General features: G+C 29.2%; 1 protein-coding gene across 3 annotated transcripts in view; it reads left to right on the top strand.

The window, feature by feature from the left end:
* The window catches only part of LOC142326023 (BTB/POZ domain-containing protein 2-like), a 237,124-nt gene that overhangs the window by 46,273 nt on the left and 173,490 nt on the right, over window positions 1–17,361 (top strand). The window contains exon 2 of one of the 3 annotated variants that reach the window (XM_075368092.1): window positions 5,757–5,847. The exons of the other annotated variants lie outside the window; for them this stretch is intronic. The gene's annotated coding sequence lies outside the window, so the exon portion shown is untranslated. The remainder of the gene's footprint in view (window positions 1–5,756; window positions 5,848–17,361) is intronic. 3 annotated transcript variants of the gene reach the window in all.

Here is a 17,361-nt window from a genome sequence, read left to right as displayed (position 1 = left end):
TCAATACCAATATTGTGAAAAAGTAACGTAACTTTATTCCAATATGAAAAAATGTAGTATTATAAAGGTAAACATTTTTAAACATATATGTGAGTTAGTTCATAATTCAAAACAGAAAACTACGAGATATATCTAGTTTTTTAAGTGTTAATTACGGTTTTTTTTTATAATAAAAGTTATAAAAACATCTGACTAAAAGTATTTTTATATTTAAAAACGTTCATGTTAAAACATGTTTATATCATAATTAACGAGTAATTTTCAGTAAGGAAATATAACTCGTAACACGTACTTTCGTATTTTTTCTTATTCATTCCACGTATACAGATACGTGGAATGAATAAGAAAAAATTTGTAACTTATTTGATAATTAATTTGTTTCGTTTTTATTTTATTTGGTTGTTTTTTTAAGTCATTTTTTATTTTCTATCTAATTATAATTTTGAAAAATTAAATTAAAAAATTATGTAATATGTTTTAGATTAAATTACAATTTACTGTATTTACTAGCAGACCCGGCAATGCTTCGCTATTGCTAGATTTGAGTGTATATATATATGTATATAGATAGATAGATATATATAGATTAAATTAACAAAATTGAAAGTTTGATAAAACATTAACAAAATGAACATTATGGAACTTCACAAAATTTAATTTTCCCTTTTACCCTTTTCCCTTACCCCCTTTCCTTTTTTCTTTTTCCCCTTTCCCCATTTTACTTTTTATTATATTCCCTTTCCCCGTTCACCAAATGTCCCCTTTATCCCCTTTTTACCTTTCCTTCCCTCATTTATCTTTCCCTTATTACCATTTTCCCCTCCTCTTCCCCCTTTCCCTTTTCTTTTTGATTTCCTTTTCCCCGTTTTCTCCTTTTTTCTTTTTCCCATTTTCCCCTTCTTCCCTTTTACCTTTTTCGATTTTTCCCGCGCGTAAATCGGTCCAGTCAGTAGTTTTTTTAGTTTATGGCGGACACTTATATCGGAAATATTGAGATGGAATCGTAATATATTTAGTACAGCGTGTGCTGCTTTTACGTCCACCAGATAGCGCTGTTTAAAAAAAAAACATGTTTTTACCTGCCTCAGGTTTGACATCTTAGATATATAAATTGGACCCACCCATCATATTAAAGTGTCTTCCCAAATCAGCTGATTTGGAAGTCGAGAGATCCAGCGTTCAAGTCCTAGTAAAGTCGGTTATTTTTACACGGATTTGAATAATAGATCGTGGGTGTCCGTGTTCTTTGGTGGTTGGTTTTCAATTAACCACACATCTCAGGAATGGTCGAATTGAGACTGTACAAGACTACACTTCATTTACAATCATACATATCATCCTCATTCATCTGAAGTATTATCATCCTCTGAAGTATTATCTGAAAGGTAATTACCGGAGGCTAAACAGGAAAAAGAAAAGAAGGGTATATAAATTGTAGGTATATAAAACACGCGCGTATTCGAATGCAACGTTGTGTCAAAATTTCAAAGCAATTGGTGAAGAACTTTCGGAGATTTAAGATTTTGAACAAACGAACATTTACATTTTCATTTATATAGATGTTATTTATTAGTTTTGTAATAATTAATCATGAGGGTTTAAATTTTAATTAAGCACTTTTCCCCCGAGGAAGAAAAGGTATACTGCAATTAAATCAGACCTATTGATTTAAACATCTGCACAATATTAATTATAATCTTTTTGTTCTCTATTGTTTAAAGATCTTTTCGTATTTAATTCTTGCAAAAAATCGATACCTCATGTTTAAAAATCTATTTTTTAATCTTATCGTTGTTAAGAATAAAGAAGATAAAATATATTGGTTAGAAATACGTTTTTACCTATTTGGGAATAATGTTCTATAAAGCCATGGATAGTATATTTGTAGATTTCTGTGAGGATTTAGATAAATTTTTTTTTAAATTTGTATTTTCATCACTTATAAGACGATAAAAATAGGAATTTTTCCTCTTACTTGAATTTAGTTTTTTAAATTCATCTTTACCCTGATATACATAAATAATAATTTAATGTATCTATATGCTAACTGTTTTTTAGTTTTTACATAAAAATAACGTAATCTGACTTCATAGAAAATGGAAACAACTGACAAGAGAGATTTTGTTTAATCTCGTTTCCATCAAAGTATTTTTTTAACATTAGATCTTTTTTCTCAACAAAATTTTTGTAATCATTAATTTTCTGTTCTTAAATTCTGGTTATCAAAATTTTGTAGGCGATTTGATATGAAATTTCAGTAATTATCGAAAATGCTACAGTCATTCAAAAAATAATAAACATCCAATACCAGACTTAATAGGAAAAGTTAGAGTGACGTGATTTCTGGTTGGCTGCTTCACCAAGCTGAATATACGGTCGTATATTCTTTGCCAAACCCACCGAAATTTTGTGTAATATTAAGTCTTACTGATGAATACGTTGTTCACCGTAAGAATGGGTTTTATAATGAACATCATTATTCTCAGAGAAAGGAACAGTGTGACTTTTTCATTGCACCTCAAATGTTCTACGATGGATACAGTTATAATTAGATTTGTAAAGCCATAAAAATGATTTATCCCAATTTATATTATATAAAGAATGTATTATAAAAGCATTCTCAGGGTGGGAATATAAAACCAGATGAATCAGCACATCGTTAGTAAAATCAACATTTTCTTTTTAACGACATTTTAATTTAAAAAATTGATTACAGTTCATTTAATAATTGCTAAAAAAAATTGAGTGCATTTTTTAAATTTCTGTAGCAAGTTGTCTTTAGAGGAATTGAAAAAAGGCGAACAGATGAAAGAAACAAAATATTATTTACTATATTTACTTGAGTAAATATTTTAAAAACAAAGTTATATGTGGTTTATTTTTTTATTGTGTCACTTATCCCGGAAACATTCTACTGATAATTTAGCCATTTTAAATTAAAGAGCATTAATAATTGTACGATATACTTACGTGACTAATTGGAAAAAAAGAAGACGTTCAAAACCTTTTCACAAAAAAAAATGTTTATCTAAAAAGAGATTATCATTTCTACTCTTAAACGGTTATCACCAGTAGTGAGGAAATAAATGATTTCATGAGGAAATGATTATTAATTAGCAGAAAAAAATACTTCCGAAAGAATATGAAATTAACATTTTTACATCCTCTGTATAATAAAATAAAAAAAATAGATCAATTCTAGTTGTTTTAGACAATATCAATTGAAATGTTAAAAGTATAAAAACATTACTCCACTGAATTCTCAAACTCGGAATGTCTACCATGACCTAATCACGCCTCTTATATTTTTAGTTTTGGATAAGATAAATATGTATCACAAGAGAGAGTCCATGAATCTTAAACCAACCAAAACGATATCTCCTCCTATGAAAACAAAATTTGAGGGAGGGGATAATCGTTTAATGTTTTTATGATAAAAAAATTTTTACATTAACGTTCTCTGTAAATTTAAAACTCTGAAGACTTGTTAACATTTTGGGTACTGGCTTTTTGGCTATTAAAAGTTTTTTTTTCTTTATTCGTTCCCTACTGTTATTCAATAACGTAGTTTTTGCATCATTATTGATAAAGTAAGTTTCCTAACTAATTTCTGTTTATTGGACATTTTTTTAAATTTATAAATTTTTAATGATTAGATGGATTTTAGCTAAATGTACATTTTCGATAAGAATTACCTAAAGCGTAGGTTCTATTTTTACTGTTACCATTGGTTTATGAAGATTGTATAGATTTTTTACAAATTAATTGAAGTGGACCGGCTTCATCTTCGATTGACTCGCGGCCACCTTCGAATCTGTTGACCGAGATAAAAACATTTATCTGGCTCAGACATTTATCCCCGAAAGCTGATTTTTTAAGAGTTCAAAGTCTCCGAAGCTGATTTCCCGGCTTTCAAACAAAATTTGACACAAACTCGTTGTAATATTTTCCATCTATTTTCCGATATCAATAATTCGCCGAAAACCGAAAACATGTCTTCAGTCACAGGACCACTTTCTACTGAACAAAGAATCGCAGTGATCTTTTCAGGATGTTTCATGGACAAACTTCTTCTTCCACACCCCCGGGTAAACCTACCCTCTCCTATCGAGCAGTTGCTGCATCTGCCTTTTTATTTTTTATAACCTCAGGGGCCACCGTTAGGTATTGCTTCAGAGGATGAGAATGACAATTTTTGTAGCGTGTGAAAAATGCCATGCCTGACCGGGATTCGAACCGGGACCTCCGGATAAAAGGCCGAGACGCTACCATTCGCGCCACGGAGGCCGGCTTAAAACGTTCCAATCCCATCTTGTATTTATTGTTAATTCTTTATTTTGTATTTATTTATTAATTTAATCCATTCATTTAATTTTTTTTTATATAGAACACTATTTCTTCTATACCTCCTAATGATGATTGTTTAACAACTACCATCTAGTTTTAATTAGATTTTTTTGAACCCGGTTTTTTTTAGATTTTCTTATTTTCCAATTTATTTTAATAATCGTTTCTTTTCGTTCTTTACAAACCTTTTCTTTTTTTTTTACTACATGTTAAAAGTATTAACACTAGTTAGTATTTCTTATTTATTTCTAGTTTTTGGGAATTACATTACAAATGATGCGCAATTAAGTAGAGAAATTTTTATTTTTGTTCCTAAATCATCTTATAACCCTATCAATTTGCAAAAAAACCGTCAATCCCTCAATGTCCGTTGCTTTTTGATTTAATATCAGATTGAAAACAAAATAACTTAGCCTGTCGGTACTCTTAATTCAAAGATTTATTTCACTTGATATACAAAAATGTATAGCGAAGTGTTTTAAATTTAAATTTTTATCGTGATGGTTACAATAAAATCTAGTTATGGTTCATTAAACTAACCGTCACTGTTATTTGATATTTTAGATTCTAAAGACAATTTATCCTTTTTTCCTTAACACGAGATATTTGATAATAATTCTTTCTATATATTAACTTAAATATTATATTTTGGTGTAACTATTATTTTGATAAAAAATTTTTGTGCATTACTAATTGCCCATTTATGATCCAATTGCAATTATATATTATAATGTTAAATTATGTAATTTTACATAATCAATATCTGTAGCCATCCTTTATACCATTATTAAATATTATTATTATTATTTTGTTTATTGGTTTAAATAATATTACGTATTACCACACCCCGTTACGGTTCGTTGTTACAATCTTATGCTAATCACCTGTCGGTGTGAGCTGTGCACGCGCGTGTGTGTGCCGACTTACTCTTCATGGCGACTTTCATTTTTTCCTCTCTAAAACACATTATCCTTTATATTGTATAATACTATGATGAATCATCCTCGGTTGTTACTATTTATCTTATTACAATAATTTTTTTTCCTTGACTCGCATTTATTTATTTTAAAAAATGAATATTGACTCGTTAGATTATTACGTGGTTAATCTAATCTTTTTTAATTGATTTGTTCTGAATAAAACAGTCATTATTGCTTAAAAAATTTTGATTAGACCTGCATGCCATGGATATAACTTAATCTAAATTAAGATGATGGTTTTCCAAAAGAATAACAGATTTTGCGTCGTTTGGTTTTTCCCAAGTAAATAATTTTTATATCCGATAAATTGTTTCTTTATCTTAATTAGAATATATTTATATCTTAATAATAATAACATTATTATTATTTATTCATATTTGGTAGTTCAAACTGACTACTTATTTTTATGATAATATGGACATTTTACAGTTGTGAGAAACGAAAAACCTGATCGAGATTTGAACTCAGAACTTTTGGACAACAGGGAAAGATACTACCATTCCACCACGGAAGTTAGCATGTAGGTATTAAATTTTTAAATACTGCATCATCCCCTCCTTAATTTTCTTATTTAGCTTGTGCAAAGAACATTCCCCTTTTTCTTCCAATTTTTAAGTAGAATATTTTCTATCAGAAATGTCTATTTATTGATTAATAACAAATTACTGGAAAATTATTAAACGAAAACTGTAAAATTGGATGAGGGTAATAATGAAGATGTGTTGGCAGTTACTAAAACATATTTTTAGAATTGCTGTTTTGCGTGCTTCACATAGGCTTAATCCTGTTAGATTAAAAGTCTTCAAAAAAAGATATTTCATTCTTTACTTTCCTGGCATCGTAGATCTACAGCTATGCCAGGGACCCTAAAAAAAAAGTACGGAGTAATATTCTTACGTACTACGTTCATGTGTTGGCGTGTTTGAATGGATAAACCAATTATGATTAAATTTTATACATAGACTCGTGTATGTGAGATGATTTGTTGGTAAAATCTTTGGGTCAGTATCTCTAGGAGGTGGGAGAGATAAATAGTTTCTCTTTGGGGCGCATTTCTCAATTTTTTGCAAACATAATTCCACTTTATATTAAGCTTATTACATGGGTTCATGGTTTCTTACCATTAAAAAAAATTCCGTCCAAATTCTTTCAATTTCACCAAAATCGAAAACATCTATATTTTTCTTTATTGCATACCTGTTAAACAATTTTTTTTTTTATTTCTTCGTAAGCATTGTAGTAGTGCAAGTGGCAAAAAAAAATAATAATAATACTTTGAGGACAATATCGACGGTGGGGCAGCCGAACAAATCTTAAAATGATCTATTTTTTGAATTTTTAAAAACCTGTTTTTTGTTTAATATTAATTATTATTAATTAATTATTATTATATTAATAATTATTATTAATAATAATATTACAATAAAACTTCATCATAATTCACCCGCATCAACAAAAAAGGAATCTTAGGTAACTTTTTATTGGTTCTACATTTTTCAGTAAAATTTATTCTACTTTTTCCCATTTAACGTAGTAAAAGTAAATAAATCAAAAATCTTTGGAGGTGATTTTGAGGTTTGTGAGCAGAAAAAGGTAAAAAATATATCGAATCTTTTAAATTTTTTTTATGCATCATTATGTTTCCTACATATAAGAATAAATAACCTATAACAGGAAATAAAGCTTTGTTGTAAGCCCTTTTTTTTTTTTAAATTTGAGTAATGAAAAGAAATTATGTAAATTAAGCAAAACTGTTTGGGAAATAGAATAAGATCAAAAATGTATATTTACCATTATAATTAAGCAAGGTAAGTTCAAAACTCATCGGAAAAGTTTAAAAAAAATTATAAAATCGTTGTTCACTCAAATAATAACAACCTCGGTTAGCTGAAACTAGAATTTAGTTTTCTTTTAGTAGCTGAGTATAACTTACAAAAAAAAAGACATTTTATAACGCATGAACTTGATGTATCCTGGGTTTACATTTAAATTTATGATAAAGTTAATAAACTTAAAAGACTTAGTTTTTGGTGGTGACGTACATAGAAAAAAAGTGGGTTTTTTATACAATTTTTTTTTTAAATCATTACAAAATTATGTTTGTAAATTATCTTTTTTATTATTGGATGATAAAATTGGACTTTTGCCAATCGGATATTTAAGGTGGCAGGAATTCATATTTTTAATTAGTTCTTTTTTTTAATTTTCCAACAGAAATGAGTAGATTTAATATAAGAGAAAAAACATGCTTTATTAGGAATGGCTAGGAGGGTACATATCCTCATAACTTACTGCTCAATCTTCCTTTTCCTGTTAAGAAGCTATTAAATGGCTTAACGATATATACTAAAACTTCACTAATTCGGACTTCACTTATTCGAAACTTCGTTACCGCAGAAAAATTATTTTTGAAAAAAATTCCTGTTTTTCTGGTATTTTTAATTTTTTAAAGAAGTTTAGAATCAATTTAAGTAAGCAAAAACGTGTAACATAAATATGAACTGTTTTCAGTGTTTGTATAAAATATGACTAATTATTTCCTGAAAGCGGTTTTTTTATGTGTACAGTATCTGTGTTTCTGTATTTACATACAGCTTCTGTATTATTGTATGTCTTGCAGTTTTACATAGTAATGGATATGTGGCACCGATTAACCACTGTATGTATTGAAGTCAAAGTTAGAGTTTTGTATAGACTTTGAAAGTGACTCATCATAATCACGTTCTCATAATTATAAGCACTTCCTTTCACCAACTATAAATGCTGTTACTGCAATAATCCATGAGTTTCAATTTTGATTGTGCCTTGTTAATACCATCTGTTATTGTGTAAAACAGTAGGCTGTAGTATACTGTACTGTTAGTTTTGATTGTGTGCTTTTAATTCCACGTTTTCCTTTTAAAAATGGGTTATCGAACTTTTTATATAACACTCTATTGAACAAAAGATTTAAAGTTTAAAACATATTGACAGCGGTTTTTCACTTCAAAATGTTTTAAATGAGTTTGAGATCAGAAAGTAGACTTACTATGACATAATAAAAATTGAACGGATATTACTAATTTTTCATGGATTGTTGGCAGTAGTAAACGAAAGCGAACAACTAGGGTCAAAACAACTGACATCGATAAAACTGTTTGGACATGGTCCAACCAACAACGAGCTGCTGGTGTCCCGATCCGTGGGCAGAACTGCAAGCTGCTGCTGAACGTTTTGCTCAAAGATTCGAAAATTAAGACTTTAAGGCGAGTACGGGTTGGTGTTTAGATTGCGAAATCGGCATGAAATATGTAACCGAACGATATGCGAAGAAAATTTAAGTTCAGATCATGAAAGTGTTCGTCCGTATCATGAAAATCTGAAAAAAGTAATTCGTGATAATAAATTGGAACCGTGGCAAATCTACAACGCGGACGAGACCGGTTTGTCATGGAAGGAAATTTCAAATAATACTGAACCCAACAAAAAAGAATCACGTACTCCTGGACGTAAAATTAATAAAATGAGAATCTCAGGATTACTGTATGCTAATTTTGATGCAACACACAAATATAAATCTATAATAGTCGGAAAATCAAGATATTCGAGAGCTATGAAAAATGTAACAGATACAAACCTGCCACTAATTTATAAAGCCAAGAGAAACGCTTGGTGAAATTTTCAGATCATGGTTTCACTAAGATTTCGTTCCATCTGTTATCAGATCTCAAATGGCAGATAAGGCCCTTCCTCAGATGAAGTTCAAGGATTACTATTATTAGATAATGCGCCAGTGCATCCATCAGAAGACATTTTACGGAAGTGTAGTAGAAAAATCAGAAGTTTGTTTATGCCTCTGAATACATCAGCGTTGATCCAACAAATGGATAAGACGACCTTAGTTGCAAACCTTTATATAAAAAGAAACGGCTTCAAAATTGTTTAGTTTTTCAAAAATGATTCATACTTCAGTGACATAAGAGGTGAGCAGACATTAATTAATCTGAAAGATTACAATATAAAAACTGCCGTATTCAGTAGGGTTTCGAGTTGGTGGAAGGAGGTAAAAGAAGCTATGTCAATTTCAAACGCATGAAAAACACTTTCACAGGATGAATATCATGAACAAGATTTCAGCGAAGTTGAAGAAGACGAGTACAGGAATATTTTAGAAAACGCCAAAGAACAATGCACCCTGGAAGACATACGAGAATAGTTAAATGAAGATGGTTTTGAGTATGCTGTCCAGAGGGAATAAGAAATAGCGGCTGCCGTAGACGAACGTTTAGCTGGCGATATCCAACTAGATTGTTCCGACAGTGAGGAAGATAACTGTAAAGAAATCCGACAAGTGACTGTAAAACTAAGTGACGAAAAAGATCATGTTGATTTATTATTAAAGTTGTATAATACAAACAGTGAATTTAATAAATATCTCTTCATGTTAACAAAATGAAGCAGGATATTGTATCAAAACAAATTCAAAAATAATATACTCAAAAACAAATTTCAGACTTTTGCTAATGAAATACTGTACTGTAGGCTAATTTTAAAAAAGGAGCTGTATTACTTTAAGAATGTTTTACTAATCAAATATCGTGAATAGTTTATTATTATTTTTTTTTTTAATGTAGTGTAGTACATATAAATATTTAGTAGTTGTCAGTTTTTATTAAAATTACATAATTAAAATTTTTAATTTTTATACTTTTTTTTATTGATTTCACCGATTTAAATTTACGCTTTGAGATTTATCTAAATTAATTACGTTCGTAGAACTTAAGATTATACGTGATTTTAAAATTGTTCCATAATTCGAAATTTCACTAATTCACACCGATCTTGGTCCGCATTAGTTGGAATTAGCGACGTTTTAGTGAATTAATAAAAGTATGAAATCAAAATGAATTCATACGTCAAATAAGTTTTTGTAGCTACATAGAGCAGTTTTTACGTAATGTATCATCTCATAACTATGTAAGTTCTTTTTCGGTTTTTGTTTTTGTTAGCTTACGTGGTCATATTTTCTTATATTTTTAATGGATGATTCAGATGTTTTAATGTTTTCGATACTGAGACGTTACATAAAATAAAACAAAATAATGATTTCGTATAAAAAAAAAAAAAATAATAGTCTATTATTATTTTCAGTATATATATATTCACCGCTACTTCTTGCTTAATTTATATCCTGTTATTCTGTGCTACAATTTCATTCAAAAATAAATTCACCCTTTACTTTTGCGTGTTAAGTATACCAGGTGTTGTATTATAAATTATTATTCTTCGGCTTGTCTTCCTGTTATTTTTTAATAATGGTATTTTAATTTCCTTTTTTATTTACTTTTATTTCCTTCCTTATGCATATTCTAGAACTTTATGTAAGTAAATTCTAAAAAATAAATATTTTAAAAGGTATTATAACTTTCCTTTTCCATCCGAACATTTCATTCAAAGTAGCCAAAAAAAGAAGAACTTATGTATATTTTTGGTGTATTATTCGGTTTATTTATTAATTTTTAATACTGCTGCTCGTAATTTTGATCATAATGGAATGAATTAGTAGTATAAAAGATTAGAAAAATATCAAAATTAATTGAAAGCAATTTCTTTTTTTTGTAAAATGCCCTTTAATAAATTAAAAATTTAATTTTAATTTCTATCTAAAATACATTGACAACTAAATTACGAATTTAAATCTGTGTTTATTATTTGTATAAAATTACTCAACAAGTAAACATGAAGCAAGGAAATAAGATATGGATCGAATATGTGCATGAAATCTTTTGTATAGTATGAAAAATTCCAAGCTTAACCAGGTTTTGACTGGTCGGACTTCGAAGAGATTCACTATTGAACATGTCGGACATTACGGTTCGAGCAAATTCTGTATCCTTATATTTTACTGGTTTCTTGTCTCTATAAGAATACTGTACGTAAAAATACAACTATGTTTCAAGGTTTTATATAAAGCTATATAGTTAATTCTGGTCTTTTGATATCCATTTCTTAATTACTGGGTTTGAATCTGGCTAGATTTAAATTCCAAGCCGGAATCTCATATCAGAGACCCTACGATGATGGGATTTAAACCCAGAACCCCCCTTTCCCGTATATGAGTTTAAAATGAAAACCACTACATCCGAAAGGCAACACAACTTAAAAAAATAATTCTTTTTAATTTAAGTTACAGTTACTTATGACGGATGTTTAATTAAATATCTATCTGATTTATTAATATTTTGTAGTTCAATATTCCTAATATTTCTGCATACTAACCAGAAAAAATGTTATAAATGGGTAGTGAATCGATTCTAAGTCTGACCATATCCTGTTTTTTTTATAATTTTTCATAAAATACGAAAGATTTCGTGCACAGTATTCGATCCATATCATATTTCTATGCTTCATGTTTACTTGTTGAATAATTTCATGTAAATAATAAACCCAAATTTATATTGGTAATTTAGTTGTCAATATATTTTAGATAGAAAAATAAATAAATCGTACTTTGATTTAAAAAGGTATAGAACTTTTACCAATGAAGAAAATATCCAGTCACTAATTCTCTGGCACACAAAAATATCTGCATGGAAAAAACAATTTTTCTAGTTCAGAAGAGAATTGAATGATGGGAAAAGTTACATAATATTTACAAAAGAATGGGTTTTAAAAACTTGTATTAATTTAGAGATAAAATGTATGTTCCAGCGTGTTTAGTTAATTAAAAAATTTTTAACATACGAGTTCGAAATTAAACCGGCGACAGATGGCACTTCCTTATGACCTTGAGTGGCAATTAACCTTGTGCTTTTAACGGGTAGTACCATAGCGATGACGATGCCGCAGCAGAAAGCTCACCGCATAATTTGGTTCACTGAAACGGAATCACTCTTTACTGATAACGAAAATTTAATTGAGAATGTGATAACGCAAATTTAAATTAGATTCTTAATATATGGACAAAATTTATATGTATATATATATATATATATATATATATATATATATATATATACTGTATATATATATATATATATATATATATATATACTAGTATTTCCTGTCGCGTTTTTGCTCGCGAAATACATAATCAGAATTTGAAATGAATACGAAAATAAACGGACAAAAAATATAAATATACGAACTGGGCTACTTCGCTCGTCCTTCTCATCTAGCCAGGGGAATCTGCCCCCAGTATCCTCTTGAGTTCATTAAACTTATGCTTTGAGAATAATAATGATAAGTAACAAATAAAGCTTGTTAAATTTATAAAAACTATCAGTATACCGTAATTTCTTCAGAGCAATATTTTGGTCAGTACAAAACCCGAAACCTTGAGTGATCTGAAGAAAGCAAGTTTCAAAATAGTTGGTCACTATCTTATAAATAGTGGTTACAGCTAACCCGTCCTTAGTTACGGGTAAAGATGTGTTTTGCCCGTTTCTTAACATTACCCGATAAACACTACTAGGAGTAGTAGTGTTAACACTACTACTAGTAGTATTTTATGTTTTTTAGTCCAGTAACCGGAGGCAGGTGCAGCTTGTCGCGTCGCACTTACAGTAACAGTGGCAGTGGCTGTGTTGGTTGAGTCGCCACGCTGTACACCATCCTTAAAAAATCAAAATAAAATAAAAAACCGAAAATGTTTTTTAATTATTTCTCTGAAGAGTAATTATAAATCCAAATCTAGTGAATATCTCGTTTATTATGGCCGGAAATGGGGAAAAATTTCAATAATTGTTCAACATTTTTTACTTTTTTTCTCCCTTTCAAGGTCGAATTTTAAATAAACTAGAAATTGATTTTTAAATATTCTCATGAATTTTAATTGCTTCAAAAATCAAGATATTTTTAATTGTTACCGAGAAATTAAAAAAATAGCAAAAAGAATTAAAAAATCCATTTTAACCCTTTAACTCGCAGTTTCAAAACATCTATAAATCGGTTTTTAGATATTTACATGAAGATTGCACACATCAAAACTCAAATTGATATCTTTATTTCTTACTGAGAAATTAAAAAAATAAGAATTGTTACTTCATTTTAACCTTTTAAACACTATATTTTAAAAAATTCTTTTTTAGTGTGCACACTTACGACATAAGAAGAATCCGTATACAAATTTCATCAATTTATCTTTATTAGCTTTCACTGGACGTTATTATGAATCGCTAATGAATGTTGTTTTATATATATATATATATATATATATATATATATATATATGTAAAACCAGCTTTCTGTACTCGTAATCAAAAAATGTCCTTTAGCATGATGGAATCTAAGTTGGAAAATTTCCAATCTCGTCTAGAAAGTGATACATAAAAAGCTTCAATTACATATATTTAATTCATATATCGCATGAAATTAAAGTTGATGGCATAAAATTCAAAGTCCATAGTGTTAACCTAATGAAGTAAGGAAAAAAAATTTATGAAAAATATAATTTTACCGACTTAGATGACCACGCGTATTAGTCACGTGGTTAATTGCCATAATTGTCTCTTTTAACTAACCTTAAAAATTATTCATCATAAGCGCACCTCGCAAACCTTTGATGTACGACCGTGTTGTAGACATCACCGTGTTCTAATTCTGTTAGAATTTATTATATTATAAAACCAATATATCCTACATTCTGAGGAGACGAGGAAAATAATTAAATATTCTTTGAAAGTCTACAGGGTATAGGAATAGGACTCACTTTAAAATCTACTAAATTCCAAAAATAAAACACACAAAAAATTATTGTACAATTTTTCATGATAAGTATATTTAAGTGATTTTTTTGTTTGTCATTTACATAATTACATCTGAAAGGGGAGTCTTTATACAATCGTTGTATATCAGTAACTAAAGAAAATACTCGGTCTCGGGGAGACCGTGGTGGGAGGCCTCGGTCTCCCGCTTACGATGATCGGGCGGGAACTCCCTTGCAGTATAGTTGGGGGAAAGTAAGACCCAGTCCCGGTGTGGAGTATCCTTTGGGGTCCCCTCATTAGAGACATAGCGTCTAAAAGACTGAGTCCCGGCTATCTGGCAGGAACTTTGTTCCTCGGAGCTGAGTTTTGCTTAGTTGCATGACCGGCTCCGGGAGGTAGGCAAAAAAAGAAGAAAAATTAATAAATACAAATAATTTCACATGTAATAATAAATATTTAATATCAAATTCGCCATGATCTAAGAAATATCTAAAAATACATTTTATTTTTTCGTTATTGAGGACCTTGACCGCTAAAACTTTGGCGGTAAAAGTCTTCTGTGCGTCTGCTTGTTTCTCTCTCTCTGTTTTTCTATTCAGTTTCTCGCTTCTCTTGAAAATTTTATCCCTCTTTATTAAGCGTTAGGCTTACTGTTTTAATTTATAGAATAATTAATCTTATAAATGTTATTAAGGAGGAAACTTTACCTACAGGATACAGGTGTCAGCTGTTCTGTTACGTAAGGTTAACTTAGATAAAGGAATGTTTCTTCCTTTAATATTTATTGACTAGTAAATTTATTCTTGTCTTGCATTAAGGTAAAGGATAAACCTAGTAAAATATTATATAAATTTAAGCCCTATTAATAAATTAATAATTTCATTGAAGACAAGTAAATACATATTTTTTATGATTAATAATAATATCTAAATAAATGAGGCTTTAATTTTTTATTTTTTTTATTCGTGTATATCAGATGGTGAATACAAGTAACTTATTATACGTTTTTATCAAATACATTTAATCCATCCTTAACAACGGATACATATGTCGCACAGGCGCATCCTGGCCTTAACTGTAGTAATTATCCTTGATGAAGGTTAGGAAAAAGAGAAACAAAACAAAGGGTGTGTATACATGTTCGTTAAAAAGAGTGAGATGTACATAGAAGTAGAAAGAGATATAGAGAGAATAGATGAGTGAAGCAGAACGATGCGAGGTGTCTATTTCCACCACCAGTATGAAATTCTGCAACCATAGGGGTGTCCTTCATCCCCTCCCACAATAATTATTATTGAACTAATTAACACATTAATCTTCTTTTATTAATTTTTAACGAAAGAGTAAATTTTACTCTCATTGTCATGGCATATCTTTCATGATTTTCATTAATTTACTGTTAAGTAAATATTATTTAAATGTGTACATTCGCATTAATGAATTTAATCTTGTCAATTTAGTTTTATATAATTTTCAATAGAAAAGTGTATAATTTATGATTGCCTTATGCTAGTTATAGTATGCATCACGAACGAAAAAACTTATTTTTGAAGACTTATATTTTTCAAATTATATAATGGAAAATGATTGAGTTTCAAACTTTATTAAAACATTTACTTTACGTGTTACGATACATTTTAGACCACATCTCAAGGAAGCTCCTTTACGAATAAGTATGCAGTTCTGCAAGATCTGTACTATATTTTACGCTTACATGAAGCGAATATACTTTTATTCTGTTAGCTTGATATTTCCAGTAGTTATAATGAAATTTTTTTTACTTTTCCACTCATTTTCCTTATATCTTTTTAAGTAACATAATCATAGTGGTTGTAGGCTACTTGACATTAGTTACCATCTTGGAATTGTATAGTCATTCTCAAGAATAACTAGCATTCTATGCCAGGCTTACTATTTAGAAATTGAAAAGTTAAGTAATTTCCCATTAAATATTTCACACCGTGCCGAACATACTGATGCATATAATCAACATGCCAAACGAACCGAAATACAAATGCCTGTTTGGCCTTATTAATGACACAGTTTTCATCGGAGGGGATTGGCTGTATGGTAATCATCATAACTTTCAGAGAAAAAACAACGTTGAATGGTTTCTCTTGTTATTCAGGTGCTTCCTGCATTACAGACTTAGGAAAAATATTATAAAGCAACGGACTAACGTGTCCTTTTTTGTTTTGAAATAACGTTTTTCTTTTCTCTACTGAATTTAAGTAGTGTACTTACTGTATTATTCGTTGTTTCTTCAATACAGAAAGGAGTGTATTTCATTTGCTTTAAATTATTTGTATCAGGTTTTAATATCGCTATCAAGCATGGAAAGCGCCTTTCTTTTTCCTGTTTAGCCTCCGGGAATTACCGTATGTAAAGCACCTAAAGTAAAAAAAGTTCCAGTCAGCATTGATTTTTTCTGAAATTAATGATATTTACTATACAGTCAGGCAATAAACAATAATGTGGAGTCCTCATTCGTATTTACAAAAAATATTAACTGAATTTCAGAGACTTTTTAAGATCACATATACTATATATCTAATTCATCGGAGACGGTAATGGGAGAAAACCGCTTCACACGTTCCCTTCTTCTGCTTGTTACTCTTGAGAATTATGATATGCTATTTTGTTACTAATGTCAGTTCGCTTACATCAGTTAGAGATACATAAATTACATACATTATCCATGTCACTCTTAAATAAAATGATCAAACTGCGTACATATTACAAATTCGTTACGAAAACACACGGTTTTGTCCGAAAAAAATTCTGTCTTTAACAAAAGCCGTAGTATAAAAAAAAAAAAAAAAAAAATGAGCGCCACATGAAAACAATCATCGGAAATTTGTTTAAAAGATTAAAAGAGATGTAAATTTCTGGGTATTCTTTCAGAATTTCCCCCAAAATGTTTCAATTTTTTTTCTTCTATAACGATATATCTAGTAATATTGGGCAATATCATAATTCATTAAAAATGTATGTATTTTAATGTTTAGATTAAATTACTATGGAGAATGAGAGTATAATTAATAATTCATACTTTTTTAAATATAACATTTATTATAAATCATAATTGTAATTACTTTTATAAATACAATACAATACTTATTTTATTAAACGATAATAATTATACTACAGGATGAAACTCACAAATATGTTAAAGAATCAAATTGAACAAATTTTCCTCATCCTTATGTCGGTGACGCCATAAAAATTGACATAAATAAGAATAAAAAAAACTCTGTTAGCCATCATTAAAGGTTGCATCGTTGTTGTATGTAATTTATATATATAACGTTAATTAGACGAGTTTAACGAGCGTAGGTTATGATTGG

The sequence above is a fragment of the Lycorma delicatula genome, chromosome 6 (genome assembly GCF_047948215.1).
Source record: "Lycorma delicatula isolate Av1 chromosome 6, ASM4794821v1, whole genome shotgun sequence".
Classification (NCBI taxonomy): Eukaryota; Metazoa; Arthropoda; class Insecta; order Hemiptera; family Fulgoridae; genus Lycorma; species Lycorma delicatula.
Note: the sequence above shows the minus strand (reverse complement) of the source record. Positions and strands in the feature narration are given on the sequence as shown.